Below are 12,710 nucleotides of genomic sequence, written 5' to 3' on the forward strand. Positions count from 1 at the left end.
GATCCACCCGCCTTGGCCTCCCAAAGTGCTGGAATTACAGTTGTGAGCCACCCCGCCCAGCATCTCCCAGTTTTTAAACTGAGCTCTGGCATGCAGTCCTTGACCATTTTCTTTTTCCCAGATACTGTACATACATTCCATAGGCTATCATATCTTTAACTTGATCTCCATCCTTGACCTCGAGACCTTCACATCCAGCTGTACTTTTGTCACCTTCACTGAGATGACAAACAAGCATCTCAAAATGAACAGGTACCTCATGCAACCTAATATGCCCCAATGCACCAAACCCAGCTCCTCTAAGAGCATTTCTGTCTCAGTAACACTTGATTTCTCCTTGGCTGCTGCTCAAGAGAAAATCCTATTGAGTCCATATTCAAAACACACCCAGAATTTGACCATTTCTCTGTTATACCTGCTGCCCCCACCTTGGTCGAAGTCCCAATCACGTCTGCCATGAATAGCAATAGCTAGCTGACAGGTCTCCCTGGTTCGACTCCCGCCCTTCAGCCAATTCTTCCTACAACAGGCGGCATTACCTGATAAAACTGTGAGTCAGATCATCTTAACATTTTTCCTCTTCATCCAGGTTTTTTAAAAAATATTAAGGGGGTCCACGTGGTTCAGCCATCTATTACTCCTCTGACGTGAGTCCCTGTGCTCCTTGCTTCTCATTCCACTTGAGTCACTCTCACCCCCATGCAGCTTTTCAATCATGCCAGACACAATCTTCATTCAGGGCTTTTGCACCTACTATTCCTTCTGCCTGGAACGCAGCCCACCCCATCCATAATTTTGCAGGGCCTGTTCCCTCACTTTTCTTAGGCCTTTATTTTCCTTAGTGAGACCTCTTTCACACAGCTTAAAGTTTTATACTTCATCCTTTCATGACCCATTTCACTGCTTTTCTTTTTTTCTCTTTACAGCATTACTACCTAATCTATTGTGTATTCTGTTTATTCATATTATTTTCCTAACTAGTATGTAAGATATAGTTGTTTTAGTTTGTTCAGGCTGCTATATCAAAAATGCCACAAACTGGGTCACTTAAAAATGATAAACAATTACTTCTCACAGTTCTGGAGACTGGGAAGTAAAAGATCACGATGCTTGCAGACTCTGCCTGGTGAGGTTCCCCTTCCTTGTAGATGGCACTTACTCACTGTCTCCTCCAAGGGAAGGGGTGAGCTAGCTCCCCGGGCTCTTTTTTAGAAGAGCATTAATTCCAATTATGAGAGGTCCACCATCATGTTCTACTGACCCCACAGAAGGTCCCACCTCCTAGTACCATTACCTTGGGACTTAGGATTTCAGCGTATAAATTTTGGGTGGGGGGCAAATCTATAACAACAATACATGTAAATTCTACTATATTGCCTGGCATAGAGTAAGTGCTCAATAAGTTAGTAGATTGCTCCCTCCAGATGAATGCTTTTGCCAGCGCCGGGCAGCTGCTTGAGAGTGAAGTATAGCTCTCCTCCAGGTAGAGAAACCCATCCCTCTCTCTCATCCTTGTCAGGGGAAATCTAACTCTTTCTCAGGTTAGGTCAAGTCTTTCCTCCCTTTTCTAGTCTCCTTTAGTGTCCAACTCACACCATCTATTCAGAGGAACTAGAAACTCCTGTTTTTCTCCCTAACCATATGCAATCACATAGACACAATGCAGGTAAATATTACCTGAGTCACAAGAGCCAACACCAAAATCATTTAACTCCTGGTGCTAAAGGAGGAAAAACAACTCTGTGTGATAAATTTATGTGGACCATATATTAACACCAGATTTGGGTTGCTGGAACACCGTGCATGAATATATTGAATTCTGTTCATTTTTGCCAGACTGCTTATCAGAATGGTTTCAGTTTACAGTTCCTCCAGCAAATGTATGAGAGTTCCTTTTTCTATACATTCTCAGCCAGATTTTTACCATTTCAATGGGAGCCGACTTAACTTGTATTACAGTGATCACTGCAGAGCTTGTACATTTCTTCACACACTTGTTGGATATCAGGACAATCCTATTATTTATTGACTGACTTATTCAACTCATTTTCTTATTGTAATAAATCTTTTGTAAATATAGGTATTTACTACTAGTCTCTCATTTTTCTATAATCTTTGTCTACTTATTTCTTTAACAGAAATATATAATTATTGTATAGTGAAATAAACATTTTTTTTGCTCTTTTTCTTTCTAATGTACGGATACTGTTTAAGAAAGTTCCATTTTGCAAAAACATTTTCCATCATGTTATTGTATCAACAGCATGTTTTGACCTTTCAACTGTGCTTTTATCCATGTGAGGTCCATCTTTGCAAGTGATCTAATGTCGAAGCCTTAATCTATTATCCTCTATTTAGTAAATATGTCTTACCAATACTATCTATTAAAACAAATCTGTCCTTTTTGTTTATCTATGAGCTATCTTTGTCATATATCAAGTTCCCAAATAAATACAGTCATTTTCTGAGCTGTTCCTTGGGCCAGCATTGAAATGTTTTTAATACTGTGATTTTGGATCATGTCAATCTAACAGGGCAAGTCAACAGTCCTTGCTTTTTTTGTTTCAAAATGAGCTTAGGTATTCTTGGACACTTGTTCTTCTAGGAAATTCTGGAAGGAGCTCTTTGCATTCTTCAAAAAGTCCAGTTGGAATTATAATTATGATTTTATTGAATCTCTTTGTAGAATAACTTGAGTAGATTGATGCATTTCCACTGTTTTTTAAAATCTATGAACATAGTAAATTTCTGTTTATCCTGATCTTCTTTTAATTTCTTTGATTTCAGAGAATTTTGGAGAGACTTTATTTCATGATTCCCAGAAATGATTCCTGCTAAGTTTATCATTCTAGTCAGTGAAGAGGCAAAAGGAATATCAGAAGTAAAATATTTCCTGAGGACTATTGACTTAGAGTTGTGCTGCTTAGTAAGTAGTTAGGAGCTAGCACCGTAATTTAGAAAAAGGGCTCTGAGGTCAGAGCTTCTGGGTTTGACTCCTGGCTGTACTCCTTACTGTTTTCGGCAACAAAGTAATCTCAGTTTCTTCATATGTAAAAAGAATACAGTAATATTGGCTAGCTCACAAATTTATTGTGAGGATTGAAAGGCAGAATGAATGTAAAGTGCTTGGTACAATGTTTGGTTTATGGCAAACATTCAATAAATCTTAGCTACTAAAAACAGTGAACATATCAAGCCACAAGTGTCAAGGTACTGATGTATAGCTTCAATCATAGTGAGTACATCTCTTTTTAGAAATCAAACCTGGGGCAGGTGCAGTGGCTTGAGCCTCTAATCCCAGCACTTTGGGAGGCTGAGGTGGGTGGATTACCTGAAGTCAGGAGTTCACGACCAGCCTGTCCAACATGGTGAAACCCTGTTTCTACAAAAAAAAAAAAAATACAAAAATTAGTGGGGTGTGGTGGTGCATGGCTGTAATCCCAGCTACTCAGGAGGCTGAGACTCAAGAATCACTTGAACCTGGGAGGTGCAGGTTGCACTGAGCCAAGATCATGCCACTGCACTCCAGCCTGGGTGACAGAATGAGACTTTGACAAAAAATGAAAGAAGAAAGAAAGAGAGAGAGTGAGAGAGGGAGAGAGAGAGAGAGAGAGAGAGAGAGAGAGAGAGAGAGAGAAAGGAAAGAAAGAAAGAAAGAGAGAAGGAAAGAAAGAAAGAAAATAAAGGAAGGAGGGAAGGAAGGAGGAAGGAGGGAGGGAGGAAGAAAGGAAAGGAAAGAGAAAAGAAAGAAAGGAAAGAAAGAGGAAGGAAGGAAGGAAATAAATCAAATCAAGGCATATCACACTGCCTAAGGGGCTCACCTTCTACCTCATATAAAGAAAATGGGCTCTTGTCTTTGTTAATTGACTAGTTGTTGATGACAAAAAATATTGTGTCACCCTTAAGTAGGAATTTAAATTTATCACCATAAAGGTATATTGGTATTTTATATTTTTCCCAGTCAGATGGCTAATATTAGTATCTGCTTAAAAGGAAAGGCCTGGTTGGGTGCGGTGGCTCACACCTGTAATTCCAGCTACTCAGAAGGCTGAGGCAGAAGAATCACCTGAACCTGGGAGGCAGAGGTTGCAGTAAGCCGAGATCACGCCACTGCTCATCAGCCTGGGTGACAGAGTGAGACTCTGACTCAAAAAAAAAAAAAAAAAAAGAACTAATTTATTTTCCTTGTCCTAGACTTCTGAGCCTGACTCAGATGTACAAAGGCTTAAATCAAGCAGAACGCGCTGAAGTTTTCTGATGCTTCTTAGGCAGTATCAACACTTTTAATATTATGCACTTTCCATTTTCTCTTTGGTGTGAAGGAGAAGCATTCAGTAAAAATCTTCAGGACTCTAAATGCTTAAAAAGGCCCTTCCTGGAATGACAACTGACAGTGAATTCTAGGGTCAATCAGAAATGTGATTTTTTGAAAAAAACCCAGAGAAATTAAATTAACTGGTAGGAACATGCTGCCCCTAACTTGGGCCATATCCACCAAATCTATGTTTAAAGATTGACTTTTTGTATGGCAAACATTCTATACCACTGAGCTCTATTACACAGATTTCTAGTCTAATTGGTTTGTATGACAAGAGATTGCGATTTAACTATCTCATATATTTGGAAGGAAAGCATTTTCTCTTTTCCTTTTGTGATTATGCTGCAAAAATCACAAAACCATCCAAGCCTGAAAATCCAGGAGCTTATTCTTGAACTCCATGGCTTAATAAAGATGCACATCCTAGAGTTATTTCTGAGATCCCTTAAAAATGTGTCTTGGGTTGGTTGAAGTTTGACATAGGAGGGCACAGAGCAGCATGCCAAAATAATACCATTTGGATTTATTATAATATATATATTTTTTTATTTTTAAGATAGACCACACAAAGAATCATTCAGCTAAAGCAAAAGCTCCTCAGCAGATTTCAGAACTGCTCAGGAAACTGCCAGAGTGGACACATCTGTATAAGAGCCACAGTCAGAGCAAATGCCACAACATGTGTTCAACCAGCGTGATGAACATCTTCCTTTTTCCCAGATGCTCAGCTGGCAGTGTGGCTCTGGGCTGTGTTTTCTGAAGTTCTAATGCAACCCACCCAAGGCCCCATGAACCTGTTAACTGGATCAGGTTTTGGCGGATCCTTTCATGAATGAGGCAGAAGCACCAGCTCTGTGAATTGGAGGTGGCTTCCTGCCTCCCAAAGTCAATATGCAGAGTGTCCTGAGGACAGGGGAACATCTCAAGCTTAGCCAGCAGAGCAGATGCTTTGTTTTCAAGCCCTTGCTAGAAGGCAGAAAAAGGGGAAGTTTCTTCAGTGCTTAGCAGTCTGCTCCTCCCACTGATGAATTTTTAATCAACATTTTCCTTCTTTAAGTCAAAATTGATTAAATCTCTGTACGTGTCATGTTCGAAAATTGATAATCACATTGAAAAATAACAATATTGTTGACTATACAAGGCAATTTCTTCAAACTGAGTAAAGATGTGATGTGTGTGGTTAACAGTCTCTACCCAGGAAGTGGTTTTATTTAAAAGTTTTGTGCTCACCCCACCCCCCACATTTTTCTTCCCCCAGTAGTGAAATTAAGCAGCATCCAACACAGGCCTACTCTTACGACATGTGACTTTACTGTTTTCCGTTTTTGTTGAAAGAGTCATTAACCGGAGTTGATGGCAGTTTCAATAACAGGTCATTGCTGAGAAAAGGTAAGTTTTAACTTTATATTGTACATGAAATTTAAACTTGAACATGTTTGGCAGAGTTTCCTACGTTTTGGTGTGAAGGTATAAACATTTCTACAAAACATGATGCTTTTACCTATGATTAAAACATCGGCTGGTTTCCTTTGGTGTAGAAAAGAAGGTTCTATTCATATTTGCAGCTGTCAAATTTCACTGTCTTTTACTAAAATATTATAATAGGATGATTTGCTAAGATTTTGTGATAAAATGTTAAAGACAGAATAAGGTATAAAGTTTTAGTTTGAAGTGCATTTAAAAATAACTACTAGAAATAATGTAAGACTTTGCACCTTTAGCCAACTATCTTATAAAAATATGTATTGTTCAACATCCAAATATGGAAAGAGAAGTCACTTCATAACAATGAGAAATATCTTGAATTTCAGTGTGAAAGATACTCACTTTAAAGCATTGTATTAATGTTAGCATTAAAACCCCTTAAAAAGATTAGCAAATATGTAGCTAATTAAATAGCTAGGAAAAAAGCAAGGAGGTTTTAAAATGTAAAGAAGTACCCTCTATCGTGATACTTAAAATTTTTGTCTAAATTTCATTTAAGATATAGGGTGAAATGAGGTCAAGTTTCTAATTCATAAATAAAATTTTATATTTAAAAAATAAGTCACAGCTGATTTCATTGAAGGTTACTCAGAAGAGAGGCAAATTAGAGGTATACTTTTGTTATTTATGTAATTATATAATTTTCCTTATTTGAAATATTCCAAAATAATAAACCTTAGAAATGAAAAGAATTTGTTAGTTATAAGCTGACAAGTAATTTTCTTTTATATTGACTTCTTGCTTTTACAGAATGTCTTTGTATACGGTAACATATGTGCAGAAAACATCAAAATATTGCTAATCTCAGAGACAAATACCTGAAATAAATCTGACTGTAGATTTTTGAAAGAATTTTAATAACAGCCCAAGATATGATCCATTCTTCCCTAATATTATTTTTATTGTGTTGTTGGATGGGAGACGTGATGGCCCCCACAACACCTATTTTTTTCTGTTATTAAAAAATGGTTACAGGGTTGATAAGTGACAACAATTTTCTTTTCTTTTATTGTCTTCTATTGAAAGACACACATAAATGTATTTTGACATGGTCAATTTAGTAGGAAATTATTAGGCATACTAGCACACTCCATTTTAAGACCTCTTCAATTGTCAATACTGAAGCTAGCTACTTGTTGACTATTAAAATGATCACAGAAAAATAGAGATTAGGACTTGGTGTTCAATACATTTTTTTATTGCTGGAGTGTACAAAGACCCTGGTAATATGTATTTGCTTTGATATTCTGATTAGATTTTCAATTGGTTGCATTTCCTCACAATGGAAAGCATTATTTAAATCTGTCTTCAATATTGTGGTTCTGAACCTCTGCATCTATAGAAGCTGTATAATTCAGATAATTTTGGTTCATATGTTATTACTTTATTTCATTTTATTATAAAAGAATATCACATGAATAAACACATGCAATACTTACACCTTAGCAAGAATGAATATGCAGATAAACATGTGGTATTGAAGAAAAGTCCACAAAATTTTTTTTAACTGTTTAATGTTTTTTAAAAAAAATTCCCTGTAAAAAATGAGTGTTTCCTGCAAAAACTGTTAAATTAATATATACGTATTTTACAGAATACGTTTAAAATTAAGAATTAATTGAAAAGAGCTTGACATGAATTTAGAAAGATCAATGAGTAAAGATGATAGGTAAATTAAAATACCTTGAGAATTGTTTGTAAATACAGGTAATGTACAGAGAAAATTTTAAGATAGTTAATTGCAAGTAAGTTATATAGTTTTCTATTATTTTATATGTTTTAAGTGGCTGAGTCAGAAACAAGTTTTGATGAAATGAAAATAATATAGAAGATTTCATTTTGAAAGTCATATTAAAGCTGATTTGCTCAGAGAATGTCATTATTTTTCAGTTGGGGCCAGCATTCAGCAAAATCCAAGAAGGAGAAAATCTTTCCTTGATATTCCTCCTGTTGCTCCTTTTTAATACTCTCTTCTGGAGCAGACTGTTCTGCTCCTAATTTAGGGTCTCATAGCCTTGGTACCTAGAGTGACAGATCCTTCCATTCAATGGCTTCTTCCATTCAACTGATTTTTTAAAATGTACTCAGCCCATTTTCCAGCACTTAGGGAATCTAATAAAAATAATTCTCACTCATAGGCAGGTGTTGAACAATGAGAACACATGGACACAGGGAGGGGAGCATCACACACTGGGGTCTGTGGAGGGGAACTAGGGGAGGGACAGTAGGGGGTGGGGAGTTGGGGAGAGATAACATGGGGAGAAATGCCAGATATAGGTGATGGGGAGGAAGGCAGCAAACCACATGGCCATGTATGTACCTATACAACAATCTTGCATGTATTTCACATGTACCCCAAAACCTACAATGCAATAAAGTATATATATATAAATAATAATAATAATAATTCACACTTACAGGAGAAGGCTACAGAGCTTTGACTTTCTAGCCAGGCCTCTCCTTCTCCTCCCAGTGGAATTTTAATATGTTCTCTCAGCAGACAGGGCCAAAAGGATCAGCTAAATGTTGGATCTCAAGTGAGGAGACTGATGCCATGGTAAATGGTTAGGGGAAGACTTTAGAGAGAGAGTGTTTTGTTAGCCATTGGTCCTGCCTGTGGTATTTAAACACAGAATTTCTGAAAGTGTCTCATATGAAGGATCCATCCCAGAGATGTATTCATCTCTTTAAGATATTCCTGAAGAAATAAACACCTTTCTTACAGCAGGTAAAAAAATTATTGCACTACATTTTCAGATAATTTTGATATTCCCATACACTTAGAAAATGTATATACCTATGTAACAATTCTGTACAATCTGCACATGTACCCCAGAACTTATAGTATAATTTTAAAAAGGTATTTATCATAATTAATTTTAATAAATGTATTTTAAAAGTCATTGGATACTCTTTGGATACCAGAAGCATTTTTTTTACACTGTACAATAAATATTACATAATTAGACTTTAAAATGTTCTTGTAAGTATTCCAAATTTCAGCTTAGAATGGGAAAAACTTATTTGTTTGCAAATGATAGAAAATGAGTTCAAACTAGCCTAGGCAAAAGAGATAGTATTTTATGTGTGAAAAGTCCAAGGACAACAAAGTCGGGAATGGCTGGATCCAGGAGCTCACACAAGATTATCAGGATTAGGTCTCATTTTTTTCATTCCTCAGCACCTCTTTTCACTGTACTGTAAGCAGTCTCTGGTGGAAGCTGTCACCAAATTGTCAAGTACCTACTGAGTTGATCCTTTCAGCAAACTGTGGGGAAAGAATGCCTTTACCCAGTCACCACAACAAAGTGTCAGATTTAGAGCTGATGGGACTGAATTGGATCACATGACCATAGCTGAACGATTACTGAACTTGAGTGCACACTCTGTGTGATCGTGCCTAGCTCACAGGCCCACTGGTGCATTGATGGGCTACAGATGCAGCACCTGGGCTCTCTGCTGAAAAGAGGGATCTCCTGATGTAGAAATTAAAATGCTTTCCCCAAAAGAAAGGACAAAAGCCTCAGAATTCTACTACAGGGTCACATATGGTCACATTTTAAATAATCATTATTTCCCAACTTCTTCAAATTCCACACTCATACAAAAATACAGTTTAAATTTAAAGGTGGATCTGATTGAAACATGAGTTTCAATTAAACTAAATATAAAATTATTTTTCGACAGCTACTGTATGTGTGACAACTCCTCATAACATTTGACTTCTAAAAGCTTATAATCTAGAGTGACTATTATTTTAATAATTATGATGCAAATAAATTTGTCAAGTACCACAAGAAAATTCAAAGAATGCTCTGTTAAGGTTCAGAAATTCATCCAGCACTTTTGCATTCCTGTTATTTGCCAGGCCATAAACTAGAGAATTTTGTAGGTGTTGTATCATCTGATCTCATCCTTTCTGGGAATTGGACAGTTTTGGAGGAAATCTTTGTGGTAGTTTTCAGGGAAATCTGGCATTAGGAAGATGAGAAACATTCCAAGGGACAGGAAGGAAATGTGTCAAAGCATAAAAACATGGAGTGTCAGAGAATTCCAAGGCAGTCTGAATTCTCCAGCTTTGTTAGATAGAAGTATCGAAAGATGGTGTGAGATCATAAACAGAGCAGACCTGGATATAAGTAACAACAGGGCTTTTGAGCAGGAGAAATACATGTTTGGATGTCCACACTTTTACATCTTGATGGGTTGTCTATCTAGGGTCAGGATTTATTTCTTCTGTTTATCTTACTGTGAAGTGACATTCTCTTTGCAGAAGAGTTTGCAGTCAAGATATTCCTGTAAGGACAGGCACTGACTTACAATGTTCAGGTGCCTGAGGTTCTTATTCAGGCTATGGTTATAACAATCTCTCTTTTTTTTTTTTTCATTTGAAGAAGGCTTTTTGTTTTGTTTGTTTTTAATTTGAGAATAGATGATATAGTGAAGTTGGTTGGAAATCAACATAAAGCCCAAACACAAAGTTTTTAGAGAAATTATTTCTTATACCGTATTTTTATTTCTATCTATTCCATTTATACCCATCTCAATCCAACATAACCACTTTACATATGTTTAATATGTATTTATATTTCACAATTTCTGCAAAAAACATATGCACATCTATATGTGTATTTAGCATAACTGCATGCACCTCACCACTTTGCTTTTTTTTTTTTTTTAGAAATCTAGATTAGAGATATTTTATAACAAAAATGAGAAATGACCTAATTCTCTTTTTATAGCTGTATAATATTCCACCATATGGAAATGTCATACTTAATTTAACCAGCCTCCTGTAAAAAGAGTGATAGATATTTTCAATTTTTTCTAATTCAATGAATGTCTATGTAATTGTTTCGATTTGAAAATCTCTCTCTCTCTCTCTGTGTGTGTGTGTGTGTGTGTGTGTGTCTCTGTCTATCTCTCTTTCTCCCCCCTGCTCTAATCTATCTATAACAAATTTCCAGAAATAACATTTATGAGGCAAAGGATAAAATAATTTTGATAGCTGTTGCCAAACTATCCTTCATATTATTTGAAACTTTTTGAACTTCCGCCAGCACTCAATGAGAATGCTTGCAGAAGCTCCATTGCTTTTTCAAGGGATTGTGTTGCCAAGCTTTCCAGGTTTTGCTAGTCTGTAACAACTGTATCTCAATACAGTTTTATTGGTATTTCTGCTCTTATGGTTAAAATTGATCTTGTTTTTAAAAGATTAAAGGTCGATTTGCTTTCCTTATAAGAAAATGTATTCTGTCTCAGCTGTATAACTAAAAACAATAACATTAGTGACTTTAGTGACACTCAAGCCTTGAGTGAGATGTCAAAGGAAGCAAAGAACTAGGGATAGCATATATAAAATACTGTATTCCTTTTCTAAAGCTTGAAATAGACAGTAGCTTAAAAGGGGGATAATATATGAATATTCAAGTGAAGGAAGAGAAAAGAAATGAAAAAAAAAAAAGAAACCCAACAAGGTTTCAGAGTAGACTAAGACAGATGGGTATAATCACTGGCTCAAGTAGATGAATTAACCTTAAACAGAAGAGAGAGCACTTTAATGAGTGTGAATGCAGATGAACTGGATATAAATAAGATTAAGTGAGGAAAGGAAGTTGAGGGAATACATGCTTCATAATTTCTCTTTCCTTAAATGGTAGGAAAGCTCATCTGATGAAAGTATTTTATACATGTCAAAAACCAGACAGAATATCTTATTTTAAAACTTGTCCCTGTCAGTAACACACGATACAATTGTGGATTTGCAGCTTATTTTTTCTCTATCGGTGGCTATTAGCCCAATTCAGTTCAACTCCACAAATAATTTTGAAGTCAACTAAGTATACTATGTTGTCCTAAGAATTACTGGGACATAAAAATTAGATATGCTACTTAGCCAATGAAAATTGTGTAGTAGGTAAGAGGTACGCAAAGATAAGGATCTAAATATCTATCTATGCATGTAAGTCCAGTTCCACAGAAATACTATAGACTATGCCATTGACAGAATCTCAAAGGTCTTCATTTTGCCAAATATAATAGCCATTTATGTGTCTTTATATTATTCACTGTCTGAGCTGCATTTGATGCTATCCAACACTCCTTCGCTCTTGAAACTCTCTCTTCATTTGACTTCTGGGATATTTTATTCTTCCAGTTTTCCTCCAAACCACCTAAATGCTCTTTCTGTGACCTTTGCTAACACTTCCTCATCATGCAGCTCTCTAAATGTTGGAATGCCCTGAGAACAGTCTTTGGTTTCCTACTTGTCTTCTAGGTTTATTCCTTTGTGATTTTATTGAGTTTTATGACCTTAAATGTTATCTATATACTAATTAGATTTCAAGACCAAATCTTTTCTCTTAGCAGTAAAACTACAAATACGATTCCTCATTCATCTTCTCCACTTGAATGTCTCATAGAGACATCAAAATAAGTATACAGTACTCAAAGCAAATAGAGATATCAAAATAAGTATACAGTACTCAAAGCAAATCTCCTAATTACTGCCCACCTGTCCCCAAACCAATCTGCTTCTTTCCTCTTTTTCCTCCGTCATAGTTAATGACACCATACTCATCTCTCTTTTCAGGACAATAGTCTAAGAGTTATCCTTGATTCTACTCTTTCCCTATCACTTCCTACCTGAAGTTTCATCTAAGTTATCACCGATAAGTGGAGCATGTCAAATATAAACTTAGCTTTCATTATAGTTTTCACATGACTTTTCTCAATAATGGCCCTTAAAGTGTTATATCTTTTCTTTTACAGGCTATTGATTTTTCTGGTTGTTAATAGAATGACTCTCTCAAAAAATATTGCTAAGTGAATACAGTACAACACCACACTTGGATGAACATCAAACTTTAGACAAAACCACACACACCAATTTACTCTCTAGCTTCAA

General features: G+C 36.1%; 1 protein-coding gene across 4 annotated transcripts in view; it reads left to right on the top strand.

The window, feature by feature from the left end:
• The first annotated feature begins 5,558 nt into the window (after positions 1–5,558).
• ARHGAP15 (Rho GTPase activating protein 15) overlaps positions 5,559–12,710 on the top strand; it is a 637,215-nt gene continuing 630,063 nt past the window's right edge. For 3 of the 4 annotated variants that reach the window (XM_032286212.1, XM_032286217.1, XM_032286214.1), the window contains exon 1: positions 5,570–5,707. The gene's annotated coding sequence lies outside the window, so the exon portion shown is untranslated. Of the gene's footprint in view, positions 5,708–12,710 lie in introns of all 4 variants that reach the window. The other variant, XM_032286210.1, reaches the window with a different exon arrangement.

This window comes from Sapajus apella, unplaced genomic scaffold (genome assembly GCF_009761245.1).
Source record: "Sapajus apella isolate SASKATOON/1434 unplaced genomic scaffold, GSC_monkey_1.0 scaffold18, whole genome shotgun sequence".
In the NCBI taxonomy this organism is placed as follows: Eukaryota; Metazoa; Chordata; class Mammalia; order Primates; family Cebidae; genus Sapajus; species Sapajus apella.